The sequence below is a fragment of the Carya illinoinensis genome, chromosome 12 (assembly GCF_018687715.1).
Source record: "Carya illinoinensis cultivar Pawnee chromosome 12, C.illinoinensisPawnee_v1, whole genome shotgun sequence".
Classification (NCBI taxonomy): Eukaryota; Viridiplantae; Streptophyta; class Magnoliopsida; order Fagales; family Juglandaceae; genus Carya; species Carya illinoinensis.
In genome coordinates this window covers 23,407,225-23,420,708 of record NC_056763.1, presented here as the reverse complement: position 1 = coordinate 23,420,708, position 13,484 = coordinate 23,407,225, and the positions used below count along the sequence as shown (strand labels likewise).

The following is a 13,484-nucleotide window of genomic DNA, read 5'->3' as shown; positions in this document are numbered from 1 at the left end:
AGATGCAGTGGTGGCTGGTTTTGCATGTAGAAGTATTTTGGTTTGGGTGTAGCAGAACGGAGCACTACCTTAGAGGTTTTTGATGGCTGGACAACGGTGGAGTTCAAAGTTGCTTTGTTTTCATGCTTAAAAACAGAGATTTCTATATTATGGGTGCAGGAACGTCGTGGGCGTGAAAGACGTGTGGCGGTGGAGGTTTCTTCCGGTGGTTTTCTCCTTGGCGTGTCGGTGGCCCTCAATCTGTGCTCCAATGGTCTAGTATAGCGGATTTACTCACACCAAAGGCTGTAAGTTTAAAAAAGAAGAAGAAGAAGAAGAAGATTGGGTATAACTCGGAACTCGGTTTTCCAAGTTTCAAAAAACCTGGATACACTCGGGTTCCAGACCAGGTCATAACCGGGTGTACCCAAGCAGAAACCCTGATCGAATTTGAAACCTGGGCCGAATACACTCAGATACTCGATTAAAAACTCGAATGAACAGTCCTAATAAAAAAATTGTAAGAAATCTTGATCCAATTTGTTACATTCCAAGGCAAGATAACATATATTTGTTGTAGTAATAATAATAAGAGAATAATAGTTACAGTTTTGAGTGCATAAGTGTCGTATAATTACTTTGTAAAAAGTAAATAGATATGAGATTTATATGAAAAGAAATTAATTTTTTAATAGTATATTTTACTCTTTTTTAAATGAATTGTAAAGCGCTTACACACTCTACAATTATATATAATATTACTCATTGTGACATTGGTTCATAATAAGGATCAAGAATACTTTTTAGCTCTAAAATCCAAAATGATCGTTCGATGCAAGATTTTCTCTTAAATTAATTTTAAAGATTTGTTTTAATTGTCTATTGAATTGAATAGTTTAATATATATAAAAAAAAATAGAAGAAGACGAACACAGTATTAAAGGTTAACAACGTCACAATAACAAATGTTACAGTTATATTTAAGAATAGAGTATTATTACATCTGTAAAAAAATTACATAAAAATAATATTATAAATTGATGTGGTTTCATCTGATTTATTAGATATATTTTATAATAAAAATAATTTTACAAGCTGATAAACCAATTAAACTACGACAGTTTGTAAAATTATTTTTGTGTAATCTCTTTGTATCTAGAATATTTCTCTTAAGAATAATAAAAGTAAGATAGAAATATGGTTTGCAATATATAAAAACAGTCTTATAATATTTATAATTATTTTATTGAAATTTTAAGACAATATTAAATATTTAGTAAATATTATAAAGTCGATTGATACATTTATTTCTTTCCCATTTTAGATAATAAATTTGACACAAAAATCTTTACAATCTTGATTCCTTTGAAATTTATGCACACAGTTAAATTGAAATTATTTATGGACGATGTTAGGATCACTCCTATATGTGTATCCCAAACATGCCTTCTTTAGTGTAATTGTATTCTTTTCTTTTTTAATTATTTTATTTCAAATAATTTTTAAACATTCTAAATTATTGAGAAAAAAATTTTACAAATTCATTAATAATCATTTCCTTAATTCTTAAAAATAAAAAATAAAATAAAATAGATTAGAGGCGCTTTTGGAGTCCCCCAATAATTTTCCATTATTTATTTCTTTATTCAACAAATCGAACCCGACCCGATTCGCCCATAACTGGTCCCTTCGCAGATTAGGGTTTCAGTGTCCATGCCTATAAATACCCTCTTCGACGCACATCTTACTCATCCGGCCTCGGCCAACATGCTTCCCCTCTAAATCCCTCTCTCTCTTTCTCTCTCTCTGATTTTCTTTTTCTTTGAAAGGTGAAGCTGTGATGAAGATCTAGCTGTGTACCGGAGACGGTCTCTAATGATTCCGTTGTTGACGGCAACACAACCCTCTAAGAAGTTCTGAGCTTTCCCTTTCACAGTTATATCGTACTCCTTTTTTCCTGCTTCTTGGTTTTTTTAAAGCTGAAATCTTTTGGCTATAGTGGAACTAGTTATGGTGGCGAGGTAAATTGGCGAGGTGATGATAGAAATTCAGAATAGTCTGTCAATCCGCTGAACTATAGTGTGACGACTCCATGAATCTCGACAGGTTCTGATCGCTATTTTATGTCGCTGCCGATTTGAATTTCTAGGGTACGGTTATAGGTCATAGCCATACACTCATATATAACCCAAGTTCTTTCTAACCTAGTGAAGCCAGGGTCCTATTGTTGTGATGCTTTTTGTTTCTCTTTTTAATTTTAGTGTCTGTTTTTGCTGTGTTCAGCGTTTGGTTGGGCAAGTGATGAATCTCATTGTAATTTAATGGGTAATTTGCGTCTGAGATCTTTCATTGATGCTTTATCACCTTGGAGAACTGATGCCCTCTTTTATTTTGGGTGAGATGCCCTTCAAATCTAATACAAAACTTGTTCAGTTGCACAGAGGCACACTGCCTACGTGGTCTGCGAAGTGTACCTAACCCTCTTCTTTTGCAACTACATTGCGTGCATTTTGAGGGGTATGTTACTAAGCAAGATTTGGAAGTCTTGACGGTATGTGCAACTGAGTAAGTTCTGGATTTTCAACTTTTTTGTTTGATCTGTTTAACAATTATCATTTGTCAGCTACTTTTGATGTCTAAAGATGTTAGTGGTCTTGTGCTGTTGAGTGTTGTGGAAATGATGATATACTTTGCTGGCATGTTTAAGTCAAGAGGAGTTACTAAAAACAATATTGCTTAATCAATTGAATCCCCATCACGCTACTCTCTTTGAATGTCTTTATCAACAGCATATGATAGATAGCTTAAGATCGTTGTAGCAGGTTCTAAAGGCTTGAATGCCTCTACAATCAGTGTATCATGACTTATGAGATAGTTATAGCATGGTGGTAAAGACATCTGAGGGCTGAGTGTGATTTGGATTCATTTATTTTGTAGTGAACTGTTTTGTCACCGTTTGAATATGTTGGTTGGTTGGATGGATGGTTGGTATCGACCTGAAGATCACCTGAAATTCTGCATTGAGGCGGTCGAATTGCATAGGGTATTTGTGGGTTTTGTTCTTTTGTCATTTATTCCACATTGTTGGTGAATTAATGAGAAGTAAGGCCCAGGGCTTATAAAATGAGGATTACTCTCCTTGGCTAAATGCATCAGCTAATAATTTTTGACTAGTTAAGTTTTTAACTGGTGCACAATTAATGTAGGTCTTGAGCCTCCTTTTATAGGCTTTGAGACTTGTTTGTTTGTTTTTTTTTTTTTTTTTTTTAAATACAGCCAACGTAGGATAAATGCTAAAGAACAAAATTCAACATAATTGAGGATGCCTAGATAGTGATTATCTCGTGCTTGTTTTGTTCATCTATTTGGTGGGGTACATGACGAATACAAGTGTTATAATGGGTAATTTGCGTCTGAGATTTACAGTGATGCCATTTCATTTTGAAAAACTGATGCCCCGAGCAACGAGGACGTTTTATGTTTGCGAAATGATGTATCAGCCTAAAGTTGCATTCCGATAAAAGCTATCAATTTTTTTACTTAATTGTTAAGAAAGCATTTTAAATGTTTTTGAGATATTTTTAATATTTGAAGTGATTTACAAAATGTTAAGAAAAAAACACCATAGTAAAAAAAAATTATTTTGCATTTGTGATAAGAACCCTGGTGTTTATTTTTTATTTTTTTTTTTGGGAGATTTGGGTGTTGTGCTAATGTTATAAGCCAATCATATATCTTGGTGGTTCTAGCTGTCATTTTGAGTAAATATTTTTGAAAAGGAAAAATATACACAGCAGTTTTATATTTTTTTATACCATTGAAAAATGTGAATTTATTATTTTATCTTCTTCTGTTTTACATTTCAAAAATGATAATGTGTTAGGTGTGAGGCTGTAGTGAATAATGAAAAATAGCACAGCCTGACGATAGAATCCCCAGCCTCCTTGAAGGTCATGGGCTTAATTGTTTTTCTCAATGTATAAAATAAAATAAAAGAAAGTTGGGTTCCCAAAGAACAAAAAAAAGAAGTTATCGGTAGTTGTAAATGTTATAAATATATATATTTGGTAGATGAACAAATTGTAGATTCATCTAAGAGTTAAGTTGCTCAATCTCTTCTTTAAGAGTCAAGAATAATTGTTCCAGATTTCAGAACTATTGTTCATTCTCCTATAGATCTATAGGAGAGATTGAGTAATAGTTCTCGATTCCATCTGTAGTAGAGGTTCAGCAATAGTTCTTGATCGTCATGGATAATAGTTGTTTTTTGTGTGATAGTTCTTGACTCTCGGAGAATGTTATGAAATTAAAAAAAAATGATTGTTAAAGAAGTTATTCAATAATAAAAATTTTGATTGATATTTTATATATAGTAATACAAAGACAGTTTATGTATAACTTAAGTTATTATTGATAATTAAGGATGGTGATTTATGACAGTTAAGAGTGGTCATAATTAATAGTTAAGAACGATTAATTATAACGACTAAGGGAAGTTATAATTGATGACTAAAGGTGATTATATAAGTTGGTTTATAATACTATTATTTTGGATTATCGACTTGTATGATTATTTTTAATTATCAATTATGATATCTTTTAGTCATCAATTATGATTGTCTTTAATTGTCATAATTGATCGTTTTTAATAGTTAATTATAATCATTTTTAACTATCATAATTGGTTAATTTTAGCTATTAATTATGACTTAATTTATAAATAAACTGCTTTTATACACTCATATATAGGTATTATTCAAGATTTTCATTATTGAATACAACTCTTTTTTTTGTAATATTATTTTTCTTTTAGTTTCATAATACGTTATTAGTATGAAGTAGGAGTGGGCAGCGGGGGGACCTTGCTCCCGTCCGCGCCTCTCTCGCATGGGCAGATGGACTATCCCGCACCGCACATACTGGAGCGGGGTCCCCTGCCCTGCATGAAATGCCCTAAACGGGGGCAGGGGGTGGACAGAGCTCAACCCCGCCTCGCCTTGCACTTAATTATATTTATAAACATATATTTAGATTTTACAAATTGTATATATATAAATATATATTAGAATTTGTTAAAGTTGTTCACAAGAGTCATAAGAAAGTGAGATTTGTTTATAAGATTGCATATGACATTGACATCCTAGGCTACCTTTTATATAGATTTTCAAGACCATACAAGAGTCTTACTTGAGCAATGTGGGATATACTGTTATTGGAGATCTATATAAAGGTGGTCTGTTAAGCTTCACATTGCTCAAGTAAGACTCTTGTATGACTTTGGAGATCTATATAAAGGTAGCCTAGGGTGCTTATGCAATATGCAATCTTGTAAACAAGTCTTACTCTCTTGTGACTCTTGTGAACAAGTTTAACAAATTTAAAAATTAATAACATAATTTTTATGTTATTAGTTTTTAAATTATTATATATATAAATTTTAATTTACGATTTAATTATATAATAATTTTGGTCTAAAAAAGTATTTTTAGACCTAAAAATAATTTTTAAACCCAATTAGGCATGGTGTCCTTGAAGTGGGCAGGGGGCAGGGCAGATGGGGTGTTCGCCCCTCCCTGCCTCCCGGGGGCGGGGTGCATGACGGAAATACCATCCCCTGCATATGCGGGTAGCACCCATAGCACAAAGGTTTTGTTGATTTTGAAGCTAGTAGTTTTCTACTTTAAGTAAGTTTTTCATTATATTATTTGTAATCCTCAATGTGAGTATTAAAGATTATATTCTTTATTATTGATAAAATTTTACGTTTATTCTACATATCAGTTATATGTATGGTGAATTAAAATTTTTACAATTTACATTTTAGTTATATATAGGGTTAATTTTTATTCACATAGTTTATATACATGTTCTATTTATTTTTTTATACTTTTTATGAATTATTGATGATAAGATTCATCTTGGAATAGAAATGAAGCTTTCCTGAAAGATCGCCTTAAATCAATAATTTTATTGAGTATCTCATAATAAAAGATGTATTGATTCTATGAGATAGTTTAATGGAGTGATACGTGTACCAAAAGATCAAAATCCTTCCAAAAGCTCGTTATGATTAATGCACCTGAAGTTGCATAATGAAATTGTGTAGTGAAAAGCCACTAAAGAATATTTGTTTAAAATGAATGCCTCAAATGTGCTCATGAAGTAGCAATATCGAGTGCGAAAGTTTACAAGATATTCTAAACTTATATCTTGTCTTCTAGTGGCTGAGCAAAATAATAAACTTTTGTTAAAAAATCATTAGTTACGTTCTACTAGTTCCACATCATTTCCTGAAATGAATAATATTTGATTTATATCATTCTCATAAGCGAATGGTACATTTTTTTCAAAAAAACCTAAAGTTTGGACGTGATAATGAATATCTTTATAATACTTCTATGATTTCGGGCCAAAAGTTCGTATTGAAAAACTACTAGTTTTCTCTTTGAGATGATATTATATAACTATTGAATCAAATATTATGATGTATTAAAAGTGATATGATTCCAAATATTTGTATGTTTTTCATGATTAACTTGATCATCTGAAATCAATTACTATAAAAGAGAAATTCCAAATAATTTTCATATGAACGTTTATAAAAGAACCAGAAGATTCTTTTACTATAAAATCTTTCCATCATAAGAGGAAAAAAAAAATTTGCTAAAAGCAAATAAAATGAAATAATTCGACGTTATCTTGATTATTATAGGTGAACTGGAAGTTCAGATGATAATTAATTTATGGATGTAATAAGATAAAAAGGTATTATATTTTAGCTGCAGCGAGAATTGAAGTCCTCATAAGACAATTAAAAAATTTAGCAGTCTAATGAACATAAGACATGTCTGAAAGCGTGGGAGGTCTATTGATACAAAAGATAAAGTATCCTGAAATATAAAAGTATAAAGAAAAGAAATTGGTGCTCCTGAAGAGACTGTACTCACAAAACAAGCAATAAGATCTATCCAAACTTTCTGTGCAAAATTCTCTCATAATAGAAATTCCTGAAGAGTATAATTCTCCTGAAGAGTACTTCCTGAAAAGATTTTTCATGAAATGTCTTCTTTTGAAGGGAGACGTGGGACATGTATCTGAAAATAATGAGATCTCGATACATTTCATGAGTATTGGAGAAATTCTGGATATAAATAAAACCATTGTCGATAATATATTTTCATATAAGATAACACTTGACATTACCATAAGTAATGAAAAAAGTGAGTCAAGAGCTATCGAAGAATACCGACGTAAAAATATTGACTAAAATAGAAAGAAACAATTCCTGTAGAATTGATATCACTAGTAAACTGTTATACATATAAACTGTATTCAAAACATCTAAGATGTGATGCTTGTTGAATATCATTGGATATTTGTATAAAGGAAGTGAAAATGTGATAAATAAATCACGAGTCGGTTTCTCGCAAAAATAATATTGATATGCTTTTGAAGTGGATAAAATTATATTGAGTTTTTTATTAGCTTGATAGTTACCGAGAGTTTGAGTATGTATGATTAACTGCATATTTATATGGATTACTAGATATGAAATACATGAAGCATATAGTCTTAAAGTACTTATTCTATCAAGTTTTGTATTGAATAATAACTTTTTCTCTTGCAATAAGTTGGACAACTTGACTTTTAAATGAATCAATAGGCATGGAATCAACGACATGGCCATCTATCAAATGTACATAATTACAACATTTACAATTATTGATAACATTTTCAAGAATCAAGAACTATCAATTCTCACTGTTATAACTTTCTTCATTAATTCATCTAATGGTAAAATTGTTTAACCTCTTTTTTAAGGGTCAAAAACTATTTCTCAAGAATTATGAAGGAAATCATAACAAGGAGAGGAATTGCACTGTCTTCTAAGTGTGAGTTAAAGTGTAGAGTGCCATTAAAAAGAAGAAATAAGACTGAAGTGAATGATATTAGTAGAGTTAAGTATATTGTAATTTTGAATTATTTGCTATTCATCTTTAATTTTATAATAGTAAATTTTGTTTTGTGATCAGCGTTCTTTAAATTTCTTAAATATTTTTTAAAATTACAAATTCAAATAATTTCTTTTAATGTTAAAAAAATTATAATTGGGAACTTATAAATTGATTATTTATTTTAGTCTTATTTATTATATGTAGTTTTTGTTATTTATGTTTCAAATAAGCCACATAGTAACAAGTGGTGGGCTCTGCAGGTTGGCAGCAGCCCTGGTGGGGCGGGCAACCTCGATTGCCTATGCGTGGTGGGGTTGGTTTGGTCCAAAAGGCGTCCCACCTATTTATATATTTTATGTAAGGATAATGTTAGAATAATTATCGTTTATTAAATGTTCAAAATGAATGATTTTTTTTATTTATTTTTAGGAAAAAATATATGATTGTCTGTTGGATAGACATATTTGATAGTCATGTTTTTATTTTCTTATCTAAATATGTATTTTGAAATATTTGTTATTTTTTCACTATATATAGATATAGAAATACGTATTAAGTATAATTTTTAGTAAGTTGTAGGGTAGTTAGTGTGACCCTTGTATAGGAGATCAAAATATTACAAGTCTCATGCGTAATGTGACTCTTTTATTACATTGGAATAAGGTAATATAAGAGTCCCATATTGTTAAGTGTGGGACTTGTAGTGTTTTTACCTCTTATGAAAAGGTTAGATTAGGCTACATTACAACTTACACAAAATATGTATTAGTAAATTTAAAAATTACTTTATTAGTTTTTAAATTATTGTATTTATAAATTTAAATTTATAATTTGAGTCTAGAAATGTGCCTTTAATCACTTTTGGTTATAAGAATAATTTTTGGGCTGAAGTCACTTTTGAAGCTATTGAAGTGGAAGGGAGGCAGGACGGATGAGGGGTCTGCCTCTATCCCGACGACAGGGACGCCGCCCCCTCATCTCGGGAGTAGGTTCGGGTAGCACCCTTGTGTTGTGAAAAATGATAACAATGAATTGAAAAATAATATCGAATGAGAAAAAAACACACACGCAATCACACACGACACAAGATGTACATGGTTCGGCAAATTGCCTACGTTCACGGGAGCTGCAGAAGATTTTATTATTGAGGAATATCACACTACAATGATGGATCTCAACACAGTACACCCACTGTATTCACTCGTACGACCATATGATGTAAAATATCATATATATAGTTACATGACAGAAAACCCTAAAAATGCATGTTCGCTCGAGCGGCGTGTTGAGCGTGCGTCGAGCGAACTTGCCTTCCGCATCATGCTCGAGCTCACTGTCGAGCTGACATCGAGCGTTCAACTAGGCCTGAGTTCGCTCGAGCGGCCAATGCCTCCGCTCGAGCCAAAGTCTCCTGCTCGAGCTCACTGTCGAGCTAACATCGAGCGTTCGACTCTGCTTGATTTCGTTCGAGCGGCCAATACCTCCGCTCGAGCGGTGTGGACCAGACTCCACAGTACTCAACAATTCTCTCACTTGGAGACTGGTACACTCGCTGTATCGCCGTCTTCCTCAAACATGCTATCCTCCACCTCTGCAACTCACTGCCCCTGTCTTCATGCTAGAAGACCAACTGAAGTTGCGCACAACTTCAGTTTCTCAAGTGTAACACCCTTTGTCAACATATCAGTAGGGTTCTTGCTTCCACAAATCTTCTCAAGTAACAATTATTTGTCATCTAACAATGACTGTATGAAGTGATATCTGATCTGAATGTGCTTGGTCCTGGAATGGAATGCTGGATTCTTGGCAAGGAATATGGCACTCTGACTGTCACTGTAGAGAGTGCCTTTCTGATTCTTTTTACCCAATTCCTCCAAGAAACCCTGTAGCCATACCATCTCCTTTGCAGCCTCTGACACTGCAATATATTCAGCTTCTGTTGTAGACAAAGAAACTGTTTTCTGTAGATTAGAACCCCATGACACTGCAGTACTACCAAGTGTATAAACAAAGCTCGTGGTACTCTTTCTGCTATCAATATCTCCAGCTAAATCAGTATCAACAAAGCCCTGCACCTCCAAGCTCTCTCCAGAGAAACACAAACAGGTTTCTGAGGAACCCTTTAGGTACCTCAAAATCCACTTCACTGCTTCCCAATATTGCTTTCCTGGGTTACTCATGTATCTACTCACAACTCCCACTGCATAGGCAATGTCCGGTCTTGTGCAGACCATAGCATACATAAGTCAACCAATAGCTGAGACATAAGGAACCTTACTCATGTAATCTTGTTCCTCATTTGACTCTGGTGACTGATTCTTGCTGAGTCTGAAGTGACTTCCCAAGGGTGTGCCAACTGGTTTGGCCTTGTCCATATTGAAACTGTTGAGTATCTTTTTCACATACTCAGCCTGTGAGAGTCTCAACGTACCTCTGACTCTATCTCTGACAATTCTCATACCAAGGATTTGCTTTGCAGCTCCCAAATCCTTCATTGCAAAGTACTCTGACATCTGCTTCTTCAGATTATTGATCTCATCAATACTAGCCCCTGCAACAAGCATGTCATCCACATACAACAACAAAATAATGTAAGAATTGTCAAAATGCCTAACATAGCAACAGTGATCTGCCTGACATCTAATGTACCCTGCACTGTGTATGAAGTTATCAAATTTCTTGTACCACTGTCTAGGAGCTTGCTTCAGGCCATACAAGCTCTTCTTCAATCTACAAACTGAACCTTCATTTCCCTGTATCACAAACCCCTCAGGCTGGTGCATGTAGATGTCTTCTTTAAGGTCTCCATGAAGAAAAGCTGTCTTCACATCTAACTGCTCAAGAAATAGATCTTCAGTAGCAACCATAGCCAGTACCATCCTGATAGTTGTGATCTTCACCACAGGAGAAAAGATCTCAGAGTAATCAATACCCTGCTTCTGCTGAAAACCTTTTACAACAAGTCTAGTCTTGTACCTCTTACTGCCATCATGCTTAGTTTTCACCCGGTACACCCACTTGTTGTGTAATGTCTTCTTCCTTGATGGAAGTTCTATCAACTCCCATGTCTGATTCCCTAACAAGGAATCCATCTCATCTTTCATGGCTAGCTCCCACTTGCTAGAATTTTCATCTTGCAAGGTTTCTTCATAACTCTGCGGTTCTCCACCATCTGTCAACAAAATGTAATTCAAAGTAGGTGAGAAACGCTGTGGAGGACGTATAGTCCTAACTGACCTGCGAACTGCAACTGTAGGAGTGGACGGTTCTGAAATTGCCTGCGGAATAATAGGAATGGGTGCACCGGACCCACTCTCCCCGTCACTCACATCTCTACACTGCACTGTAACCTCTGGTAGGTCATCTAATCCTACAAACTCGGACTCCTGAGGAGCTACTGCAGAAGCTGTACTAGACTTATCCTTGTACATAATTTTCTCATTGAAAATCACATTCCTGCTTCTTATGATTTTCCGACCCTGATCATCACAGAAACGATAGCCAAATGCCTCGTCTCCATAGCCAATGAAATAGCATTTCTTTGACTTACCCTCAAGTTTACTACGAGCATCAGAATCAATAAGCACATAAGAAAGACAACCAAAAGTTTTAAGGTGAGAAAATTTAACCTCTTTCCCGCTCCAAACCTCTTCAGGTAATTCACAATCCAGTGGAACTGATAGCCCTCTGTTTATCAAGTAAACGGCAGTGCTGACTGCATCTGTCCAGAAAGTGGGTGGTAGTCCAGCGTGCAACCTCATGCTTCTAGCACGCTCATTGATTGTCCTGTTTATACGCTCAGCAACTCCATTTTGCTGTGGTGTCCCGGGAATGGTTTTCTCCATTCTGATACCTAGAGTTACACAATACTCCTTGAACCCGCCATCAACATACTCACCACCATTATCAGACCTTAAACATTTCAGTTTCAAGCCTGTCTCTGTCTTAACCATGGCTTTCCAAGTTTTGAAAACATTAAATACTTCATATTTATGCTTCAAAAAATAAATCCATACCTTCCTACAATGGTCATCAATGAACATAACATAGTAGCGAGAACCTCCAAGAGATGCCACTGGGGAAGGACCCCACACATCTGTGTGCACAAGATCAAGTCTTCCTGTCTTAGGCGTCCTGCCACTTTTCAAGAAGCTGACCTTCTTTTGTTTCCCCATAACGCAACTCTCACACATACTAAGATTAACTGACTACAGTTCTGGTAGCTTGCCTCTAGACAGAAGTTCTTTCATACCCTTCTGACTCATATGGCCAAGCCTGCAATGCCACAAATCTGCTGTGCTTTCTGCAACGGTAGTAGCAATAGTGTCAATTAAACCAGTAGTTATATATAGTGTACCAGTTTTCTTACCTCGAGCCAGTACCAATGCCCCTTTTGTGACATTCCAGGTGCTATCTGAGAACACCAATGAATGATCACACTCATCAAGCTGCCCAACAGAAATAAGGTTCTTCTTCAACTCAGGAATGTGCCTGACCTTTTGCAAGGTCCATTTGTTCTTGCCAGGGAGTGCAATGTCAATGTCTCTCATCCCCACTACGTTCAAAGCCTTTCCATCAGCCAAGTATACCTTCCCAAAATCACTTGCAACATAGTTCCGCATTAGCTCCCGGTGGGAAGATGTATGGAAGGAAGCCCCTGAATCCAGTATCCAGTCATCAACTGGACTGTGAACTGCAAGCAATAGTGCATCCTGTACTTCTTCAATTACCACATTAGCACTATCATTCTCTGTCTTCTTAGGGTTTTTGCAGTTCTTCTTTATGTGGCCGGCTTTGCCACAATTCTAGCAAGTTGCCTGCTAACCAGGCCTCGACTTGCTCTTGCCCCTGCACTTTGATTTTGATCTTCCTCTGTTTGAGTTCCTGTCATGTGATCTCCCTCGAGAATCAACATTTACTATTTAGGATTGAACTCAAACCCAGGTCTCGCCTGAATCTTTCCTGCGCACCTCCTCAGTCAAAATCAAATCACGAATATCATCATATTTCAATTTTGATTTACCAGCAGAATTACTAACAGCCATTCTCATGGCTTCCCAACTATTTGGCAGTGAAACCAATAGTATCAGTGCACGTATCTCATCATCAAATTCAATTTCAACAGACGACAATTGATTTGTGATAGTATTAAAATCATTCAGATGTTGTGCAACAGACGTACCATCTGCTATTTTCAAATTGAATAACTTTTTCATCAAATGTACCTTGTTATTTGCTGACGGCTTTTCATACATACTTGACAAAGTCGCCATAAGATCCGAAGTCGTTTTCTCCTTGATGACGTTGTCTGCAACGGATCTCAACAGGGTTAATCGAATAACCCCCAGAACCTGTCAATCCAACAGATTCCAATTAACATCATCCATCTTTTCCAGTTGTTGCCCCAATAGTGGAAGATGAAGTTTCTTCCCATAGAGGTAGTCCTTTATCTGCATCCTCTAGTATCCAAAATCTGTGCCATCAAACTTCTTGATCCCCGATACCTTCAATTCATCTCCAGCCATCGTTTCTCCTCAGACCCGAATCTTG

At 35.0% G+C, this 13,484-nt stretch overlaps 1 long non-coding RNA gene and 4 other non-coding genes across 5 annotated transcripts; all 5 read left to right on the top strand.

The window, feature by feature from the left end:
• The first annotated feature begins 1,644 nt into the window (after positions 1-1,644).
• LOC122290419 lies at positions 1,645-3,157 on the top strand. Its single transcript, XR_006236386.1, has 2 exons — positions 1,645-2,085; positions 2,263-3,157. It is a non-coding gene; the product is annotated as an uncharacterized LOC122290419 (long non-coding RNA).
• On the top strand, positions 1,812-1,903 carry LOC122290639. The gene has a single exon (XR_006236499.1). It is a non-coding gene; the product is annotated as a small nucleolar RNA U61 (small nucleolar RNA).
• LOC122290640 lies at positions 2,009-2,096 on the top strand. Its single transcript, XR_006236500.1, has one exon. It is a non-coding gene; the product is annotated as a small nucleolar RNA snoR14 (small nucleolar RNA).
• On the top strand, positions 2,269-2,364 carry LOC122290634. The gene has a single exon (XR_006236495.1). It is a non-coding gene; the product is annotated as a small nucleolar RNA Z101 (small nucleolar RNA).
• Positions 3,158-3,347: 190 nt separating the features above from the next.
• On the top strand, positions 3,348-3,440 carry LOC122290635. The gene has a single exon (XR_006236496.1). It is a non-coding gene; the product is annotated as a small nucleolar RNA Z101 (small nucleolar RNA).
• Positions 3,441-13,484: the final 10,044 nt, after the last annotated feature.